This window comes from Callithrix jacchus, chromosome 11 (genome assembly GCF_049354715.1).
Source record: "Callithrix jacchus isolate 240 chromosome 11, calJac240_pri, whole genome shotgun sequence".
Lineage (NCBI taxonomy): Eukaryota > Metazoa > Chordata > Mammalia > Primates > Cebidae > Callithrix > Callithrix jacchus.
In genome coordinates this window covers 40398026-40405461 of record NC_133512.1, presented here as the reverse complement: position 1 = coordinate 40405461, position 7436 = coordinate 40398026, and positions in this window count along the sequence as shown.

Sequence of the window (7436 nt, the reverse complement as noted above, 5' to 3'; positions counted from 1 at the left end):
GTGTTTCCATGTATTTGGGAGAAGGGCATTCCTGCAAAAGAAGCTGCAGGTGCAAAGGGTCTGGGCAGTGGTGTGTCTGGCATGTTCAAGGGACAGTCAGACCCATGAAAAATGAGATATAGCTATAAGACATGAGTGCAGAGAAGTCAGTGGGGGACTAGATCATCTAGGGATTGCTAAGACTTTGGCTTTTATTTGTGTTGGCTTCTGTCTTGACAATATGCTGTGGAGTAAGAGTGCAAGCAGAGAGACAAGTTAAGAGGATGTGGCAGTGATCCAGGTGAGAAGTAATGATAGTTAGAGAGTGAATGGTGGTGGTAGAGAGATGTGGTCAGATTCTGGATATTTTGTAAAGATAAAGCTAACAAGATTTGCTAATGGATTGGATATCACTTGTGAGAGACAGAGAGCAGTCAAACATAAATCCAAATTTTTGGCATGAGTAGATGGAATTTACAGTTACTATTAACTGAGGGAAATAATTGTTAAGAGGAACTTTATTGCAGACAGAAAATTAGATGCCTGGTTTGGACATCTCAGCAGACTTGTTTGGTAGCAGATACAGAACATGGAATGAAGGGAGAGATCGAGGCCAGAATATCCATTTGGACGTCAGCCATATACAGATGATATTTAAAGTGTTAAGACTGGTGTGCTCACCAGATCAAATTCTCAGTTCTAATATAGTTGTATTTTCTCATGGTGATGGTGCAAATAGGTTGATTTTCAGGTGTTTTGACATACTTGAAATTGGTTAATGACAACATAAAACACAGACATTTTCTCTATTTCCAGCTTCCAATTTTAACATCACCTTGGCTATAAATATTGCTGCCAAGTGCAGCTGGTGTCTAGTGAGCAGTCTAGGCCCTCTAACCTCAAGGCCACTAGAAGACAGTACTCACACTTGTTGCAGCTCAAAATGAAACAAAATGAAGCAGAGCAGACAATATTCAACTTCATAATGTATTGGTGAATAATGAAGAATGTATTGCAGATTTTGTGGTTTGGCAGATGAGGAAATTGACACTGCATACTACATAGATAAAATGTAGCAAAAATTTCCTTCTTGGTTCTTCCCTCCCACTAACAGTCACCTCCATTCTCTTCCCCAAATCTCCTACTATCTTAAAGAAACTTCCTTACAACCCAAACGATTCATTTCTAGTTTCAGGGTTGCTTACCCTCCACCCTCCACAAAACAAAACCTTTGCCTATATTTAACTGAATCGACTTTTCTCACAAAGAAATCTAGCAACTTATGCTCCAATTCATTTGTTCTTTAGGTGAGCAATCATCCATACCAATGCACTTCTCATCCAAGTGTCTGCCATACAAAACAGGTCTCTTTAAAAGAGTATGTGTGTATATGTGTGTGTAGGAGAGGAAAAAAGAGAGAAAGGGAGAGAGACAGAGACTGGGTATTGAAGAGGTGACTTTCCAAATCAATACACACTTGTTCTCAAGTCTGAATAAACACTAAAACATAGGATAAAAATGTATTATTTTTATTTGGTCATAATTTGCATAAAGAGGAATATAAAATGCCAAGAAAATAGTGATATCTTCACAATCTTTATACTCATTTTTATCATTCAATTACTTATTCATGTTAACATAATTATTTTCAGACTCTCTTCCCCTGTCATATAAATCTGCCTCATTGGTTAATTGAATGTAATCCATATATATTTATATATATATATATTTTAAACCCTTTTCCATACACCAGTCTTCTCCACTTTCAAGGATGCTGTATTATGCTGTACTATGCTGTCCAAATCTTCCATTCAGAACTGAGGGTCTCCTTCTCTCAGCTGATGGGAAGAACTTCTCTGGCCATTCTGCATCCAATTGGTTGAACTAAGGATAAAAGTGCTCAGCTCTCTCATCCGAACTCAGGACATCTGGAAGTGTGGTTCCAGTATCAGAGCTCCCCATGGGGTCAGCTGAGGCCTTGTTGTGACTGCACCAAAGCTCACCTTCTCTCTCTGCCTCAGTCTTGCGACCTTTTGCTTTCCCAAGGTACTGCCCCCTAGAGCTCTGCTTGGTAAATTTTCTATACACCAATCTCCATCTTAGAGTGCTTTCTTGGGAAACCAATACCAGCACACTCTAATTATCATTTTCTTCTGGAATATTCAAGAATATCGGAGATTGAGAGAGTTTTCTCACATCTGTTTTTGAGCTCTGGGGCCCTCAGCTCTTCTCTCTCTCTTTGCAGCTGGTCATTTCTGGGAACTCTGCAATACTGCCTTTTCCTAGCAGGAGGCTCTCTAAAGCACTCTACGTTGGGCAGGCATCATTCCCTCTCTGTCTTAAGGCTTTATTCCCCTACAATATCACCCACACCAAGCTACAAGGATATATCAACTTACTGAAGCATTACAGGCAACAGAAGCTATTACAACCAAATGTGATTGAACACTTAGTGTAAAGGGCAGAAGCACAAAATGGTAAACCTCTCATTGGGGGACCCTCATGAACGCCTCCTGGGTCTTTATTATTATGTCATTTGTTTGTGTGTGTGTTTTGGTTTTTTCAAGACAGAGTCTCACTCTGTCATTTAGACCAGAGAGTGATCTTGGCTCACTGCAGTCTTGACTTCCCCTGGCTCAAGCAATCCTCCCACCTCAGACTCCCGAATAGCTGGGGACTACAGGCACAGGCCACCATGCCTGGCTAATTTTTTTTTCTTTTGTAGATATGGGTTTCACTATATTGTCCAGGCTGGTCTCAAAACCCCTGGGCAATCAGCCCATCTTAGTCTCCCAAAGTGCTGAGATTATAGGTATAAGCCACTGTGCCTGGCCTTTATTATGTTCTTTATTTTCAAATTCTGCCCCACCTCATAAGCCCCTCATTTTCAAACATTCGGAGTGTACTTTTTCCTTCTCTTTTAGGAGAATAATATCTTCAAACGACAATATTTCTAGGATTGTACTTATTCCATGCCAGCGCATATTAATCAAATTCCTAAACTCCAGGCATCAACTGGAGAGTGCCAAGTGGGGTCTGACACTTAAGTCAGTTCACCATGTGGTCTGTTTACCGATGTAATGTGCAGATATGTCTCCTCACTTTCCCTAACCATTCAGTAATTCACTATTAGGTCATCTCCTAAAGGTGAATGAAAATTCTGAGTCAGTATATCTAACTCATGATTATCTGATACCATAGCTACTAGCTATATGTAGCCACTGAGAACTTGAAATGTGAAAAATTGTCCAGGATTTCCTTCCATTATTTCAACTCTTGCCCCTTCACAATTCCAGTTTTACAGGTACCCGTTACTTCTGACTCATGAGTTGTGGGTTGACTAACTTCTGATTTTAGCTTTCTCTTGGCTTCTAAGTCAGTTACGTTCATCCGTTTTGTTTTCCAGCCTCTAAAATTGTGGTGTTCTCATCTTCATTCTCACTCTTTATGTTTTCATGGATTTATGCTTTTAAAATCTTCACTGTTATTTCAATGGAATTTTAGGAGAAGCTAAGATAAATACATGTTCAATCCACCATATTTAACTCAAAGTTTTAAATAAAGTACCCTCAAACAGTTAAACTTTTCCTTTATAAACACTAAGTTTATAATTGAAGAAAAGTCATAATGATGAAATATAGGAATTATTCTTCAAAAGTATTCTGTTGTAGCTTAATATTTTGGCTACTATTGAGGTTAAATCAATTTGAAATAGGAGAAAAGAGGATTTGCTATAATTGCATATGAAATATATTAAAATAGCATTTCAATATAAGGATTTGTGATTTATCAGTTGTCCTATAATTCTCTAGTCCTTTCTGGGGAAATAGTTGCTTCATCCCTTTAAAAATTCTAAGTGAGAAAAAACAAGCAGAAAAGAATATTTCTCCAGTAAGCTTTCTTGAAAAACATAATTTATGTCTCCTGTGCCCTATATTTTTTTACTTCAGTCTTTCTGAGGCTATAAAGTAACATATTTTTAAAATTATGGATGCATTTCATATTTAAAGATGACAAAATATGCCTTTCTTACTAGTCAGCCAAAGATTTAGGGAAACTAGCACTTCATTCTTGAGTATTAAATGGACAAGTCTGAACAAACCCCAGGGCAATGTAGAGAAGAGGATACATATTTAAGAAATATATTACAAATCTAAAATGATTTTTAAAGCACTAAAGTATGCAACTGTTATGAAGTAAGTAATACCCTGTAAAATATAGCTGCTGAAATATATTTTCCAAGGGTTTTCAACTGACACAAGAACATTCTCACTCAAGAACAAAAGATCAAAATCTCTTTTAAAAGAGTAGGAAGATGCTATTGATGGTACTGGGGATTTACAATACTCTGGATTCATCTGGAGAAAGTCAGTTTCTTTAAAGCATAAAAATAAATGCATCCATAAGAGGTAAAATACAGACATTACCTTAAAAATACAAATAAATATCAAGGTTGGAGGTATAATATGGAAACATACAGTCCAAAACTGACACAACTAAACTTTTCCTTACTGCGTTGGATTAGTCCCCATTCACTGAATCATTGATTTTTGCTGATTACTTTTGCAGTCATTAAAGACAACTTTTGTTTGTGATTTTCATCTATCTTTTTTTCCCAACAAGCTCACTTAGTTTTGTTGTTTAGTAGATTTGATATGACCCACCATGCTAATGAAATAACCTTATGGGCACATTTCCCCCCTTTTCTTTATATGTAGTGGTTAGCCTCAAATCTGAAATTTCCTGTCTTTCCAGGTCTTCTAATAACTAATTATGGTCTCATATAATCTATTCTAAAATTGCCTAGTTGGGAGCATTGACACTCTCTTTTGAAGACTGACAGAATTATTGATTCTTCAACCATAGCCCCTAAGTACACACTATAATGGAAAGAATGCTTTCCTATAACAAGTACTTCAACAACAAATTCCTTTTTGGACCACAATTTACATATTTTAATTGAAGGATCCATCTCTTGGCAACGCGCTACTTGTCATATAAATACTACTATTATTGTATTAGATATATACATTGAAGATACACAAATAATTAAGTTGAAACACACACACACACACACACACACACAGTGATCCTTCCCTCACCAGTGAGACTAAAGCTTGGATAAATATGAGCATGTCCTTGATAACTTTAATCCAGTTAGGTGGGAAAATCCATCATTCTTGGGAAACCTTGGAATTTTAAGCTTTAGTGAGTTGCCTGGTGTGCCTTAAAACAGGTATGCAATCTTATTCTAGCGATGATGATAGAGCAACATGGTAGCCTCAGTCAGAATATTTTGTGGTTGATAATTTAAAGATTTATTCTTGTTACAGGTGGTTTTAGCCTATATTATAGTCCAGGCAGGAAAACAGATGGCACAATCAAAGATGTAAAGAGGGTTTCAGTGACAACTTATAGAGGTTTAGGGAAGGTTTAAAAAAGTCAACAAGCAATAAAGTACCTAGGAACTGGGTACTTCTGGTATTCTTGCAGCAATAGGAGCAAGTCCTTAGTATCCCTAGGTCTGAAGAGTTGAGAAGTGAGGGCAATTAAACAAACCCTGTGAGAGACGTAGCTCTGGGAGCTTCAAGCTGAAGAGGCATGCAGTCACTACCAAGCTATGTCCCAGCAGACAGAGCTGGGAGTGGTGGTACTAAATAATGTGTGACCTCTCTCTCTGACCCTCACACTGGCCAAACCCAACCAGGCGCCCAAAGGCAAGGAAGCCCAGGTGATGCAGTCTGCAGAGGTCAGCCATCTGGGCTGACTGAGAAAGAATGAATGAAATATTCTCTTTAAGCTGCAAAATGTGACCCAATTACCATGAAACTGAAACTACATTGAAATTAAACTGAAAATGTGACCTGTTTACTGATCACTGATTATACAAAGCCACAAATGATGAAGGGCTGAGCATAAATGAATAGTTAAGGTTGGATCCAAAATGAACTGACACATTTAATAATATGTTCAGTTAATACTGTGTTCATTTTTTTATCCATTCAGACATCTACTTGTCTATTTAAGTGGTTTACTACAGAATGTGATTATATTCAAAGTCTAACCTAATTTTTAATTTTTAAAAAACTTTTTCCTTGTTAGTATATCAGAGGGCCAGGATTAGAACCAAGGAATAATAGGACTGAGAAATATGCAGCATTTTATGTAATACGTTTATGTGAGAACTGAGTTCTAATTGCATACCTGAACAATTCTATGTTGAATAGCTTGAGAAAGAAAAAGAAGCAACTGGGCCTGTTAGGACAAATGAGAAAGAGGACTGGATAGGTTTGGGTAAGCAAGAAAAGAGTGGAATCAACCAGCTGGAAATGCTGGTAGCAACTTATATATTTGTTTGTCTACATTGAGTCCCTAGAAACAATTCTATAGCTACAGCAGCAAGCTTATCCTGCTTAAGGTGACCAGATTAACAGAAATGTATTTACACTAGAATATAATCAATATCCTATTGTTTTTATTTTGATGAATGTGAGTGAAAATGGAGGAAAAGTAAAGTTTTGGGTTTGGAAAATAAGCTGATTGATTAATCTCATGTACCTTTTATGTAATTGTATCAGTTTGGGCTTAATTCTATACACTCCTGCCTTCTTTTCTTAACTCATTCTGGAGTGCATAAAGGAAGGAACTGCTTAAGTGCCAGTGTGAAAGCCAAGCCATGGAATCCAACAGACCTGGAGTCTAATCTTGGTTCACCACTTACCAGTTCTGTGAACTTAGGCAAGTTACTTGATCTCTGTAAGCCTCAGTTACCTCATGGTTGATTATTCTATATTTCTTATAAGGTTATTATTTTGGTTGATTGAGATAGTGCATATATAGAGAAACGTGATACTTATGAAAGCTCATTAAATGTTTGCTGCAGTGATAATGATGATCTCAATTCCAATGACCAGAACTGAGATGGTTCTGATTTTTATTTTTGCTAGGAGCAATATCCACTAAATTTTAGATTTGATAAAATGGCATTATTTGAGAATGTCACAAGTATGTATTATAAATATAACTATTATTAAATTAGATTTAAGATAATATTTTAATATAGACACGTATAAGTAAAGAAACATTCAATATGAGTTTAGTTTTGACCACAAATTCCTCCTAATCAGGGAACCCTGAAGAGCTGGGGATCTACATTTTAGCTAACTTGTTCAGTCCTCTTGGTCAACTTGTTCAGTCCTCTTGGTCTTAGTCTTTGTTCTTTTTCAATAAATATCTGTCTCACAGTATCCTTATTGGCTTTCTTGGCCTCATTCCCTTAAAATGCCTCTTTCTATGCTATTATTGATGTTGCAAGGTAGGTCTGGATTGCTTTTGCAAGTAATCAAGTTTACTGAATATGTGTATTACCAAGACTTGCTGACTTAGTGCTCAAGTCTTATTAGCTTCCTTTGTTTTGCTCATATTTCCAAACATTGCATCTTTTGCCTTCTGCATTC